Source organism: Carcharodon carcharias, chromosome 3 (genome assembly GCF_017639515.1).
Source record: "Carcharodon carcharias isolate sCarCar2 chromosome 3, sCarCar2.pri, whole genome shotgun sequence".
In the NCBI taxonomy this organism is placed as follows: domain Eukaryota; kingdom Metazoa; phylum Chordata; class Chondrichthyes; order Lamniformes; family Lamnidae; genus Carcharodon; species Carcharodon carcharias.
In genome coordinates this window covers 60140570-60156356 of record NC_054469.1, presented here as the reverse complement: position 1 = coordinate 60156356, position 15787 = coordinate 60140570, and the positions used below count along the sequence as shown (strand labels likewise).

General features: G+C 40.7%; 1 protein-coding gene across 2 annotated transcripts in view; it reads right to left on the bottom strand.

The window, feature by feature from the left end:
• Nucleotides 1–15787, bottom strand: part of LOC121276318 (phosphatidylinositol 5-phosphate 4-kinase type-2 alpha) — a 232929-nt gene that overhangs the window by 111780 nt on the left and 105362 nt on the right. The window contains exon 1 of one of the 2 annotated variants that reach the window (XM_041184587.1): nucleotides 12361–12379. The exons of the other annotated variant lie outside the window; for it this stretch is intronic. The gene's annotated coding sequence lies outside the window, so the exon portion shown is untranslated. Of the gene's footprint in view, nucleotides 1–12360; nucleotides 12380–15787 lie in introns of those variants that run through there. 2 annotated transcript variants of the gene reach the window in all.

Here is a 15787-nt window from a genome sequence, read left to right as displayed (position 1 = left end):
GAATATCCACGAACCAGTCCATCCCAACTGAAGGAGTACATAAAGGCGGCATGGAACCTAAAAGGAATATAAATCGGTGACGTAGTGGTAATGTCATTGGACTGCTAATCCAATAACCCAGGTTAATGATCTGGGGCATGGATTCAAATTTCACCATACCAGTTGATGGAATTTAAATTCAATTAATTAACAAATCTGCAATATAAAGCTAGTCTCAGTAATGGTGACCATGAAACTATTATCGATTGTTATAAAAACCCATCTGGTTCACCAATGTCCTTTGGCCATCTGGAGCTCTGTAGAAGGGTCAAATGGGCTCGAAACATTAACTCTGTTTTTCACTCTCTCCACAGATGCTGTCAGACTTGCTGAGTTTTTCCGGCATTTTCTGTTTTTATTTCAGACTTCCAGCATCTGCAGTATTTTGCTTTTACCCTTTAGCCATCTGCTATCCTTACCTGGTCTGCCCTCCATGTGATTCCAGACCCACTTCAATGTGGTAGCAAGCCATTCAGTACAAGGGCAATTAAGGGATGGGTGACAAATGCTAGCCTTGCTAGTGACACCCACATCCAATCAAAGAATAATAAACAAAACTAAAATTGCTCGTACTGCAAAATATACTTGCTGAAACACAGTGTGTGTTTTTCCCATTTTCAAAGTTAGGTAATTTATTAGGAAATTTAGGAAGAATTTGGGGTCAAATAAAAATCATGGGCCAAACCTTCCATGGGGTGGCAATCAACATCAGATTGCCACTCCTCTCCTTTTTACATACCTTGCACTGGAGCTCTGCATTTCTCACCTGGATTTCCAACCAGGCAGCCTGTGAAATGTAGAGCGTGCATGCTCCTGGAGTCCTTCCTTCATGGTGCAGGAGCACTGAGGGGGGAAGCCGAGCCACACCCCCTTTTCACGGCACTAGGGGCCGTATTCCGGTAAATTTAAATGTCCCAAAACCACTTTGGCAGGCTATGGATAGAAGGTAAGTGTGTAAGGTAAGTGGGCAAAGGGGTAGAGTGGGGTGGTGGGTAGTTGGGATGTGGGTGGGTGGGGGGGGTGAAGAGAGTGGCAGGTCAGTTGGGTGGGTAGGTGTGTTTGTTGGGAGGTCCAGAGTAACCATTCTGCTACGTGTGTCAGAACCGTAAAAAACTCTGAGTTCAGAGTTTCCGAGGGTTCCAGATGCAGGGTAATTGCCCAATGGAAGTATAAACTTCCTGGGCAATTCCTGTGTAGTCAGTTCTGGGGGACTTAGGAAGAGTACCCCAGCACATCTTCTGGAGTACCTCCATGGTATGACCATCCGGAGACTGGGAGATCTGTGTCCGTGTCTTGACAGATACAACATGCAGTTCTATCGTCTATTTAATTGAAAATGCTGAATAAGAAGTTTCTGACAGCTACTATCAGGCCTCAGAATTTTAAAATATAGGGATCCGATATCAGAAGTTATGCATTTTAAGGTTGAGCTTGATACCCAACTAAAATGATATTACAGAGTGTTGAAAAGCCCAGTATAATGCCTAAGCTACTTGATCTCCAGTATAATGTTACAGTACTGTATTTAAATATTGTTGATGCATAACTAATAAACTTAGCCAAGTGCACAACTGAATAACATAGTAGAGGAGATGCAACTGATACCTATAAAACATCCTTTTAGCACTCAGTGACAAAGGCCCCAATTGCAGGTAGCAATGTAGTGTTCAAATGACAGGCTGCGTAATAAGGTGAATAAACAACCTATATTAACTTTGGTAAATGAAATGCATTTTTCCTCATTATAAGAAAGGAGGGGAGATGAAGGGAAAGCGGGAATCGGTTTACAGTGAGGAAGCCTCTAATTCTCAGTCTTTATGCTTGTGGGAGTGAATGAGAGATTAGGGCCTGGTGACAGTGGAACAAGAGGAAGTTGAAGATAGTAGAGTGCTGTAATTAGTTCAAAGGTTGGGGCTGCAACTAGAATGAGGGGTGTATGAAGGGTAATGGGAAGGTGAAAAAATAGAGGATGTGATGAAAACAAAAGGGAAGCATGAATTACTTAGAACATAGGAATATAGAACTTAGGTGCAGGAGTCAGTCATTTGGCACTTTGAGCCTGCTCCGCCATTCAATAAGATCATGGTTGTGCTCTCAACTCCACCTTCCTGTCTACCCTCCATAACTCGATTCCCTTGTTGATCAAAAATCTAACTCAGCCTTGAATAATTTCAATGACACAGCCTCCACTGCTCTCCGCAGAAGAGAACTCCACAGACTAACATCCCTCAGAGAATAAATTGCGCCTCATCTACTTTATAGCGGAGACCTCTTATTCTTAATCTGTGTCCTCTAGCTCTAATCTCCCTCATGAGAGGAAACACCCTATCAAGTGTCCTCAGGATTTTATGTTCTTGAGGAGGGGAATAATGAGAAAAGAGCCACTGAAGGATACACTTCCCCTGCAACCCACATCTGAAATTCAGCAAGCAGTTGTTAAAGCTCTTTTTCTTGCCATCATCCACCCCAACCTAGTAAATATAAATAGTAAGACAGAAAAAGACCAAAGGAGGAGGTGGGCAAAGGAGATGGTGGGAAATAGCAGGGGAGGGTGGGGCAAGGGCAAGATTGGGGGAGGGTGGGGCAAGGGCAAGAGTGGGGGAGGGTGGGGCAAGGACAAGAGCGGGGGAGGGAGGGGCAAGAGCGGGGGAGGGTGGGGCAAGAGCGGGGGAGGGTGGGGCAAGAGCGGGGGAGGGTGGGGCAAGAGCGGGGGAGGGAGGGGCAAGAGCGGGGGAGGGAGGGGCAAGAGATGAAAGGGAGGGGGATAGAGAGAGAGAGAGGGAGAGAGAGACAGAGTTGGGAGAGAAGAAAAAAAGTAGGGTTAAAGGGATATAAGCAGCTGAGAATGGAGAGATAAAGGGGACAGAGAGAAACCAACATGACGACAAAAAAAAAGATAATCACAAGTGACCATATTCTCCAACGTGAGCTAAGCAACGTCATGACAGATCAACTAATGTTCAATAATTGCTTTGTATTATTTGTTAAGAAAGCCAAAAATAAAACAAAACTGAAACTTACATTTGTTTTTCAAAACAACAGCATTTTGGTCAAGAATACGCATAATTCAAAAAAATTCCTTTACAAAAATAAAAGTTACTGTTACTTTTGGGATATTTGTCTACATGATAAACAGCACAAAATTATGTCACATTACAAGGTTTTTTTGGTGGGTGGTTATACAAATGAATAGAGAATTGCAAGGAAGGATTATAGTTTTATAATTTTGTCATGATAGTCAGAATATGAAAGCAAAACAAAAACAGAATTACCTGGAAAAACTCAGCAGGTCTGGCAGCATCGGTGGAGAAGAAAAAAGTTGACGTTTCGAGTCAACAGAACTGAGCGAAATTAGGAGAGGGGTGAAATATAAACTGGTTTAAGGTGTGGGGGAGGTGGGGTTGTAGGGACAAGCAAGCAGTGATATGAGCAGATAATCAAAAGATGTCACAGACAAAAGAACAAAGAGGTGTTGAAGGTGGTGATATTATCTCAATGAATGTACTAATTAAGAATGGATGGCAGGACACACAAGGTACAGCTCTAGTGGGGATGGGGTGGAATAAGACTAACCGGGCATAAAAGGTATAGATTTAAAAGTAATGGAAATAGGTGGGAAAAGAAAAATCTATATAAATTATTGGAAAAAACAAAAGGAAGGGGGAAGAAACAGAAAGGGGGCAGGGATGGAGGAGGGAGTTCAAGATCTAAAGTTGTTGAATTCAATATTCAGTCCGGAAGGTTGTAAAGTGCCTAGTCAGAAGATGAGGTGCTGTTCCTCCAGTTTGTGTTGGGCTTCAATGGAACAAGTCAAGGACAGACATGTGGGCAAGAGAGCAGGGTGGAGTGTTAAAATGGCAAGCGACAGGGAGGTTTGGGTCTTTCTTGGTCTCTCCATCAAACCAAACTGGGCGACCGCTTTGCGGAACACCTGCGGTCTGTCCGCAAGAATGACCCAAACCTCCCTGTCGCTTGCCATTTTAACACTCCACCTTGCTCTCTTGCCCATATGTCTGTCCTTGGCTTGCTGCATTGTTCCAGTGAAGCCCAACGCAAACTGGAGGAACAGCACCTCATCTTCCGACTAGGCACTTTACAGCCTTCCAGACTGAATATTGAATTCAACAACTTTAGATCTTGAACTCCCTCCTCCATCCCCACCCCCTTTCCGTTTCTTCCCCCTCCCTTTTGTTTTTTCCAATAATTTATATAGATTTTTCTTTTCCCACCTATTTCCATTATTTTTAAATCTATACCTTTTACGCCCGGTTAGTCTTATTCCACCCCACCCCCACTAGAGCTGTACCTTGTGTGTCCTGCCATCCATTCTTAATTAGTACATTCATTGAGATAATATCACCACCTTCAACACCTCTTTGTTCTTTTGTCTGTGACATCTTTTGATTATCTACTCCTATCACTGCTTGCTTGTCCCTACAACCACCGCATCCCCCCCGCCCCCCCCCCCACCTTAAACCAGCTTATATTTCACCCCTCTCCTAATTTCGCTCAGTTCTGTTGAAGGGTCATGAGGACTTGAAATGTCAACTTTTTTCTTCTCCACCGATGCGGCCAGACCTGCTGAGTTTTTTCAGGTAATTCTGTTTTTGTTTTGACAAAAGCAAGCTTACCCACTTTTTCCATGTCATCCCTGCCAATTCACCATATCCTTCAATCCTCTAACCAAAAACACAGTTGTCTCCTGAATTAATTGATCTGGACTGCTTCAAAAGCCTTTCCTGTACTTAATTACAACCACATCATTTAGTGAGAAAAGAATTTGCCTGACTTCCTACCTTACTAATAGCATTCTAATTTCTAAAATGGTCTTTCTGGCCTTTGAATTATTCATGGCGGGAGTCAATTTGCCTGGGTCAGTTTTGTCAATTCCTTTAAAAACTTGTAAACTTCAATTGGTCGTCTTTAAATCTCTTTTCTGAAGATTGCTTCATAACTGGAATCACTTTTGTTGCTGTCCGTCATGAGCAGTACAGCCTTCCCATAATCATAGTTAAGGAAAACTTGCATTCTCCTCTGCACCAATCAAAATTAATTTACATTGTGCTTTTTTCCCCCTTATTTTATTCCCAATCAAACTTTTTGCTGATGCTACTTCAATTGTATAGGTCAATATCAAAGATCTGAGATGTTATTCGTTAGGGTTTGTATTTATTTGTTTAGAAATTCTATTCAATTCTGCATTCAAGAAACTTGGCCTATCCTTGAATGTTGCCAAAACAAAATTCATATCAACCCATACCCTTTCAGCCAAATATTCCACCTCCCATATATGTTGAAGGAGAGACTCTGGAATATGTTGGACACTTCCCATACCTTACGTAGCCACCTCTCTCTAAAGGCCACATTGACGAGGAGATCCAACACTGGATCACCTGCGCCAAATCATCCTTCGACAAACTATAGCAGTGAGTGTTTGAAAGCAAAGGCCTCCATAAGTCAAGGAAAGTCCTAATGTACAGAGCAGTTGTTGTCACCACATTCCTGTACAGCAATGAGACCTGGACTGTGTATCAGCAACACATAAGAGCGCTAGAGAAATTCCACCAGCAATGCCTCTGCTGTATCCTCTGGATTCAAGAGGAGAACTACTGAACAAACGCTAGTGCCTTCCTTGAAACCAGCTCCATATCCAGGCAAAGCTCCTGGAGAATCAACTTCAATGGAGTGGACACAGTGTCTGGATGGCCAAAAACCATCTCACCCGCCAAGTCCTGTTTTCTCAACTCTCAAATGGCCACTGTTCCAGGGAAAACAAAGAAAATACTTCAAAGACACTGAAGCTCTCCCTTAAGCATGGCAGCATTGACATTAAATGACTGGGAGGAGCTTGTAACTAATCATTCAAAATGACGACGACATGTCCATCAAGCTATATTACGCTTTGAGTCACAACCTTTTAATGATGAGGCAGAGTGGCAGCAGAAGGAAGCAAAAGAAAGTGAATCACTCACTCCAGATCCCACTACCTCGTGGGATGTCCTGCTCCATGTGCCCAAAGATCTGTTGGTTGAGAATCGGTCTCTTCAGTCACATGAAGATCCATGGCAGAAACTCACAGCCCTGAGTATACGTATACATTATCTTCTAATCGAGGGACAGCTGACGATAACATTGATGGGATGTGGGCATTGCTGATTAGGCAGCATTTGACCGAATGTGGCATGAAGGAGTCCTAGCAAAACTGGAGTCAATGGGAATCAGGGAGAAAACTCTCTGCTAGTTGGAGTCATACCTAGCACAAAGGAAAATGTTTGGAGGTCAATCTCCTGAGTTCCAGGGCATCACTGCAGGAGTTCCTCAGGGTAGTGTCCTAGACCTGACCATCTTCAGCTACTTCATCAATGACTTTCCTTCCATCATAAGGTCAGAAGTGAGGATGTTTGCTGTTGATTGCACAATATTCAGCACCATTCGTGATTCCTCAGATACTGAAACAGTCCATGTCCAAATGCAGCAAGACCTGCACAATATCCAGGCTTGGGCTAACAAGTGGCAAGTAACATTCATGCCACACAAATGCCAGACAATGCCCATTTCCAACAAGAGAGAATTTAACCATCGCCATTCAGTGTCATTACTATTGCTGAATCCCCCACAATCAACATCCTGGGGGTTACCATTGACCAGAAATTGAACTGGACTAGCCATATAGATACTGTGGCTACAAGAGCAGGTCAGGGGCTAGGAAGGCTAAGAGTAACTCACCTCTTGACCCCCCAAACCCTGTCCACCATCTACAAGGCACAAGTCAGGAGTGTGAGGGAATACTCTCCACTTGCCTGGATGCAACTTCAACAACACTTGAAGCTCAACACTATCCAGGACAAAGCAGCCACTTGACTGGCACCCCATCCACAAACATTCACTCCCTCCACACCACTGATACACAGTGGCTTGGAACTACTACATTGTCATTCCTTCACTGTTGCTGGGTCAAAATCTTGGAACTCCCTTCCCAACAGCACTGAGTGTACCTACACCACATAGCCTGCAGCAGTTCAAGAAGGAAGCCCACCATCACCTTATTAAGGGCAATTAGGGATGGACAATAAATGCTGGCCAAGCCAGTGACACCTACATCCCATGAAAGAATGAAGAAAAGGTCCCCAAGCACAGGGTTGATGGGTTAACGGGACTTAGTGCAAGTTAGGACATGGGCAAAGCTTTGGATGACCTCAAGTTTATGGAGGGTAGAATGTCACAAGGAGGTCAGGAGTGTGCTGAAAGAGATAACAAAGGCATGGATAAGGGTTTCTTCTTTTTTTATTCTTTCATGGATGTGGGTGTTTTGCACATCCCTAATTGCCTTTGAGAGCGCTTAAGAGTCAACCAAATTTCAACAACAGATGAGCTGAGACAGGGTGAAAATGTGAGATGTTACTGAATTGGAAGTAAGTGGTCTTAGTGATGGCATAGACAGTTGGTCAGAAACTCATCTTGAGGTTAAATATGACATACTAAGTTTGTGAACAGTGTGTTCAGCCTCAGACAGGTGCCAGGGAGAGGTATTTTGGTCAATGTTTAGGGAACAGAGTTTATTATGGGAAACAAAGACAATGGCTTCTGGTTTCCCAATATTTAGTTGGAGGAAGTTCCTGCTCATCCTATACTGATATCATTCAAACAATCCGGCAATTTAGCAACAGTAGAGAAGTTGAGAGGTGATGGTGAGGTAGAGATGGGTGTCGTCAGCATACATGCAGTATTATAAAACTTGTATGGTCTGTACATGCTTGGTAGATAATTTTTAACTTTCCAATTTAGTTTTGTATTAGAGTGCAGTTATATCATAGCTAGTGTGAAGTTTTTCACCACTTAGCTTCTCTGCACTTGGTGCAGAGATTGCTGAACTGATTATGCCAGCACTTTTTAAATGGTTTTAGATACACATTGGATGTCTAAGTAGTAGTTCCACTACTATTCCACTGATCTAATCTAAAATGAAATCTTAGTGTTGACAGGTCGTTTTCACTAACATTGTTTAACATGGCATATCAAGCAAAGACAAAGCATTTGAATTAGTCAGCGCAGTACAGCTGGTTCAGAACAAAAATAAACAGCATCTTTGAGAAACCTGGGCCAAATTCACAAATAATGCAGTCATGTGTGTTAAAACTTTGAGGGTGCCCATTTTATCTGCTGTGTGGTGGTGGCGTGTTACAGATCACTTGGAGTCCAAGCTGCTGTGGCAACATGCACTTTCAGATGCATATTGCAGTCTGGAGTTATGGATAGTGATGGTAGAGGCTCCAACTTTCTTTCCATTGCCATTGCATGGCTGACCAGGATTCTCTCCTACTCTTACTGTTGGAAGGATTTGTAATTTGACAATCAACCTGTTCGGCCACATTATGAATGCCATCAAGTCCTGGGGTAGGACTGCAGCCTGGAGCTTCTGACTCAGAGGCACGGATGCTACCCACTGCACTTCAACACTTCCTATATCTGTTGTGTAGAACACTTCAATTAAACTGAATTTCATGTCAAGAAAATTTTGTCCACATCTAATAATAAATACTCATCCATAGCTTTGTAAATACAAGGCCGCACATTTTTTGCAACTGCTTCAAAATTTCATTTCCTTTATGAAGTCACGATGTCCCCAAGATAAGTATGCAAGGATATGTAGTAGATTTTTTCCTGACAATTTAGCTCCACAATTGATTAGAACTCATCAGTGGATGCCATAAATACAGAATTGGGCAGTCAGCTCTTTCCTGACAACAATAATGTGAAGGTAGTCCCAACAGAATAGCTGGGCTCTTAAACTTTTAACATTGAAGTTTAAAAAGCTGGTTTGCATTGATTGGTGATGCCAATTTCGTTGCAGCTACACAGCTTATCTTGTTTTGTTTAAACATGCAGAGTAAAATGTGTTAAACTATACTAATTGACATCCTGCAAAATGCACTGCTTGCTGGTTTTGTTAAATTCTCAACGTTCAAACTATGGTGTAAGCTGTTCCTTGTTATGCTTATGATTTCATTCAATTTGCTTGAATGAACAAATTAGAAATTACATTAGGATGAAAACTACAAAGCATGGTATTTTAGAATTTATTCACAAATTGTTTGTCTCAATAAAACAGGCCAAAGCAGCTGAAACAATTGTTTCAACATTTCAAATAAAACAATAATATAAATCAAACAAAGGTTCTTCAATCCATTTAATCTCACCTTTCATTCATATTAACCCTGGCACCATCCAACACTTTGCTGTTTCTCATATGAGTAATGTCCTGGCTTAATCACTATTTCTTCAAGATCACAAGATTGCTTGAATCCATTAGAACCGAACCACAATTTTTAATAATCACGAGTGGTGAGGACAATGAATTTGTAGCATTGCTACCTTTTGGGGCCTGTTAAACATACACTTCTTAATAGAGTTCTAATTAACTCAGCATTAAAAGAGTAACTATCATCTGGAATGAATGCAGATCATGAAAGTGTTAAAGTTGGAAACAAGGTCCTACAATGCAAACAAGCCCACTTTTCAATCTAAACCCCAATGTTGTTTCTGAATAAACCAATCACTACACCAAAGTAAAATACCTTGGATCAAGTTGAAACAGAATACACCCTATGCTTTAAAAATATATATAAATCAAGTTCTGTCGAAGGGTCATGAGGACTCGAAACGTCAACTCTTTTCTTCTCCGCCGATGCTGCCAGACCTGCTGAGTTTTTCCAGGTAATTCTGTTTTTGTTTTTACACCCTATGCTTTGTTTTTTTAAATGTAAATGAGATGCCAGCTACATTTTGTCTGCCCCTCCCACCAAATTGCCAATTCTCCCATTTTTACATCTGGTAAAATAGGCATGAGCGATGAGATGATGGCAGAATTTTCTAAAGTTTCCCTTTCCTATTTGTAGTGAAACAGTTAACCTCCACTCAAAGATTTTAAACTAACATTTTGCGTCTGACTTCATGGTACAAGACACTAAAAACATCCCAATAATAATAGAAAATCAGGGGGCATAAGAGAGGGAACTTAAAACAATTATCACCAGAAAAAAAAGTACTAGGCAAACTAATAGGTCGAAAGGCAAACAACTACCCCGGACCTGATGGCCTCGGGTCTTAAAAAGAAGTCACTGCAGAGACAGTGGATGCATTGGTTCTTTCAAAATTCCCTAGATTCTGGAAGGGTTCCAGTGGGTTGGAATTGTAATGCCCCTATTCAAGAAAGGAAGGAGATAGAAAGCAGGAAATTATAGGCCAGTTAGCTCAACATCTGTCTTTGGGAAAATGCTGGAATCCATTATTAAGGGTGTAGTAGCAGGACAGTTAGAAAATCAAAATACAACCAAGCAGAGTCAACAAGGTTTTACGAAAGGGAAATTGTGTTGACAAATTTATTAGAGTTCTTTGAGGATGTAACAAGCAGGGTGGATAGAGTGAAACCAGTAGATTCAGTGTCTTTTTATTTCCAAAAGGCATTTGATAAGGTGCTACATAAAAGGTTAATGCACAAGATAAGAGCTCATGGTGTTGAAGGTAACATATTAGCATGGATAGAGGATTGGCTAGCTAACATAAAACAGAAAAATGGGACAATTTCAGCTTGGCAAATTGTAACTAGTGGGGTGCCACACAGGTCAGTGCTGAAACCTCAATTATTTACAATCTATATTAATAACTTGGATGAAGAGGCCAAGTGTGTTGTAGCCAAATTTGCTGATGACACAAAGATCAATGGGGAAGTAAATTGTGAGAATACAAAGCATCTGCAAGGGAATATAGATATATTAAGTGAGTGAGCAAGAATTTGGCAGATGGAGTATAATGTGGGAAAATATGGAGTTGCCCACTTTGGCAGGAAGAATAGAAAAGCAAAATATTATTCAAATGGAGAGAGACTACAGAATGCTGTGGTACAGAGATCTGGGTGTCCTCATGCATGTAACACAATAAGTTAGCACGCAAGTACAGCAAGTAATTAGGAAGGCAAATAGAATATTTGCCATTATTGCAAGGCCGGGGGGGGTGGGGGGGGGTGGGCGGGGATATAATATAAAAGTAGAGAAGTCTTGCTACAACTTCACAGGCCATTGGTAAGACAATACCTGGAGTACTCTAGAGTTTTGGTCTCCTTACTTGAGGAGGGACATATTTGCACTGATAACAGTTCAGAAAGATTCAATAGGTTAATTCCTAGGATGAAGGTGCTGTCTTATGAGGAACAGGCTGGGCCTATACTCATTGGAATTTAGAAGAATGAGAGATCATCTTATTGAAATGCATAAGATTCCGAGGGGGTTTGAAAGCGTGGTTGCTGAGATGATGTTCTTCCTCGTGGGGGTATCTAGGTCATTGTTTCAGAATAAGGGATTATATTTACAACAAAGATGAGGAGGAATTTCTTCTCTCCGAGAGTTGTGAATCTTAGGAGTTTCTACCCCAGCAAGCTAGGGCAGCTGTATTATTGAAATTCAAGTCTGAGCCACAGATCTTTGAACTTTAGGGAAGTCAAGGAATGGGCAGAAAACTGGAATTGAAGCCAAGATCAGATTGGACATGATTTTATTGAATAGCGTAGCATGCTCAAGCGGTCATATAGCCTACTCCTGGTCTTATTTGTTATGTTCTTGCGTTAGCTCCTCTTGACAACGTGTCCTAAATCAGAAATTCAATGCAGACAAGACAGTGTAGATGTGTATATGCAAAAACAAAGCACCCCACCTATCGGAACTCCAGGTACTCAGCTAATGAGGAAAACACAATTTAAAAATAAAGCTAATGGCCGCTTGAAATCGAAAAAGTCATTCTTAAACTTTGATCAGCACAAAGTTCTGATATTAAGTTTAAGCCAGAGTACAGACACAATATGCAATGTTTAGTATTTTTAAAAACAAAAGTATATTAGATGTATTTTGAAATGTACTGGTCTTACATTATTGAAATGTGCAAACACCTAAGGAAATATGTTTTGCATTTCAGGAATACCACAAACACTGCTAAAGCCTGCACCATTTGACAGGTATCAATCACCATAATTTTGAGGCTTAAGGCTTTGTAAAGTTTGAGGAGAACATGCACTGTATTTTAAGCTGTAAAACTGTTATGTTAACCTTGGAGAGTTTCTTTGCTCAAATAACATTAAAAGACAAACATCCACAAAAAAAATGGACACATCCTCAATACAGCTGCAATCATAATCACAGAACATTGGCTTGAAATTAATCGAACATAACTCTTTCACACAGTCAAACTGGATTTTATTAATCTCTAACACTATTCTATACAATTCAGTAGGATGCTGAGACAGAAATAGCACAGCTGAAACCAAATAGAAACCTTGAAATTGCAGCACTTCTGTATCCTTAGTTCTTTTAGACCTCTACTAAATGTAGAACAGCAATCCATACCATCCCTATCCAGGAATGCGCAATAAATTTATCAGGAATGTGAAATAAATCTACCTAAGTGCTCAAAAACTGTCAGTTAAAGGCACTGAGCCATGAAGTGGAAAGATTCCAGTTAACAATAAATCTGGACTGTCTGTTCACTGCTGCCTGGCAACTACCTTAGGTTGTGATTCTTGCTGCAATCCGTAATTCTGGCCAATATCCCCTGCATTCTGTTTAAAGGAAACTCTCTTTAAAGGAGTTTTCAACAAAAAATAAAAATGCCCTTGTTATGGCAACACCGGCAGGGCAGTATTTCTTTCCTACCCTGACGGCATTATAAATTAACAACATAGCGTGGGCATACATGTAGGCAGATCACATAGGGCTTGCAGGTTCCCTTTCCTAAAGGCCACAGTGAACCAGCTTGGTTATAACAGCAGCTCTCATGGTCACTTTCCAGTATTAGCCCAGAAATATTCATTGAATTCAATTTATCACCTTGCAAAAGAGAGATTTGAAATCATGATGGATTGCCAAAACCATGACCACTAGGCTACAGTACTCTATTTGAATCTGCAATTGTGGAGCAAAATAAAACATTAAACTTTCATTTTTGCTAATCATAGAATCTTACAGCACAGAAGTTGGCCATTCAACTAATCATGCCTAAGATGGCTTTGAAAGAACTTAGTCCCATTCCCTGATATTTTCCATAGCCCAGTAATTTTCTCCCCTTCAAGTATTTATCCAATTCCCTTTTGAAAGTTACCATGGAATCTGCTGCCACTATCCTTTCAGGCAGTGCATTTCTGATGATAACATTGGATTAAAAAAAAACTCAATGCCCCAGCTCCTTTGCCAATTACCTTAAAGTGCTCCCTGCTAATTCTTGTACCTCTACTGTATCTTCAATTCACCAATTCATGTAACTGCATTCCTTAAAGCTGAACAAATGTCAAAGCTGTACTTGTTGGGTCAAAGAGGGTCACCTAGATTTGCAATGTGATTTCACCGAAGTCCTGACCAGAAGTAGAGAATGTTCAACTGCTTTTCCCACCTTGAAGGGAAGTATTCCAAATCAATTGAGTTCAATCTGCAGACATTAAATTCAAAGCCTGCATTCGTGACAATCGCTCACAGAAAATACACCTGTAATTTTTTAGAAGTGAACTAACATGTTACAACATAATTAAATGTCAATACTCAAAAATCTTTAGAAAAAGTATAAAAATAAAAATCACTAGATCAACAATGTTCTTACTGAATGGCAGAGCAGGCTCATGATGGATTGCCAATACCATGACTACCAGGCTATAGTACTCTATATGACATGGCCTACTCCTGTTTTTATTTCTTATGTTAGGAATACCCTCAAATATTATGAAGCTTCTGGTCTTAACAAAACTTCAGCCTAGGCTTTGCATTATTTTCTACCATGGAAACTTATTTTTTCATACTGTACTTAACAGATAATAAATTAGCAAAGTTTACAAATTTATCTATTATCCATTCCTGCCTTATGTGAAAGTAAACAAAAAATAAAACATAGTATCAAAAAAATCCAAAAGAGAACCACAGTGGCCTTCAGGTTGCTTTCACATATCACCTGGCAGTTAGCAAAAAGCTGCAACCATCGCACTCAAGAAGCCAGTTAACTGTTGACCTGCCTGTCATCCTCTTAGCAGCAAAAGGTACAAAGAATTCAGTATAACAATATTTTTAATAGGAAAGCATATATGGATGGACATGCATCATGCATAGAGGTTAACATGTAAGGAAAAGTAAACAATAGCCAATTGCTTTTCAATTTACTATTTCAAGGCATTGTGGAGAAAATTATTTCAAAATGTAAACAAGGCTGATGTCCAAAGCTTGTATTATTTAAATTTCTTTTCAATGTATCTAGCTTCAAGTATTACTTACTTGAACTCTTATTTGAATAATGGCACAGTTACATTTTTATAATTTGGCTTTGCATGACAAAGATGCACAAACCTGGTGTGGATATTCCGTGCCTGATCAGCATGGCAATTTGCAAGCTCCAAAATATATTTCAACATTTGCTATAACTTCCAACATAATGTACCGAAAATGCAGGAATGATGAGTGATTGCACTGAAATCTTTGGTAAAGGTAGATAAAATCTATCTAGAAACATCAAAATTCTGTTGCTTTTATGGATACCAAAACAATTGTTTTTTTTAATCATTCATGGGACATGGAGATCATTGGCATGGCCAGCATTTAATGCTCATCCTCAACTCCCCTTAACAAGGTGGCAAGTTGTTGCAGTTCATCTTGTAGATGGTACACATTGTGCATCATACACTGTGCACCAGTGTTGGAGGGAGTGAATGTTTAAGGTAGTGGATGAGGTGCTGATCAAGTTGTCTGCTTTGTCCATGTTGCTGAGCTTCGAGTGCTGTTGGAGTTGCACTCATCCAGGTAAACGAGGAGTATTCCATCACACTCCTGACTTGTGCCGTGTAGATGGTGGACAGGTTTTAGGGAGTCAGGTGGTGAAAAACCCCTCTTAGAGTTTCCAGCCTTTGATAAAAGCAAAATACTGCAGATGCTGGAGATCTGAAATAAAAACAAAGTGCTGGAAAAACTCAACTGGTCTGGCAGTATCTATGGAGACAGAAACAGAGTTAACATTTTGAGTCCAATATGACTGTTCTTCGGAAATGTCAACCTTTGATCTGTTTTTGTAGCCAGAGTGTTTGTGTGGCTGGTCCTGTTAAGTTTCTGGTCAATGGTAAACCCCCCCACCCCGGATGTTGATACTGGGAAATTCAGCAATGGTAACGCTGTTGAATATCATGGGGAGGTGGTTAGATTCTCTCACCTTGGAGATGGTCACAGCCTGACACTTGCATGGCACAAATGTTACTTACCACTTATCAGCTCAAGCCTGAATGTTGTATAGATCTTGTAAATGGGCACAGACTGCTTCATTATCTGAGGACTTATTAATTGGATCGAACATTATGCTATCAGTGAATATCCCCACTTCTGACCTTATGATAGGGGGAAGGCAATTGATGAAGCAACGAAAGATGATGGGCCTTGGACACTACCCAGATGAACATATGTAGCAATGTTCTGATGCTGAGATAATTGGCCTTCAACAACACAACCATCTTCCTTCGTGCTAGGTATGACTCCAACCAGTGGAGACTTTCTCCGATTCCTATTAACATCTATTTTACTATAGTTTTTTCATACAACACTCCAGTCAAATGCTGTCTTGATGTCAAGGGCAGTCCCTCTCACTTCATCTCTGGAATTCAGCTCTTTTGTCTATGTTTGGTCCAAGGCTGTAATGAGGTTTGGAGTCAAGTTTCCCTGGCAGAACCCAAAATGAGCATCGG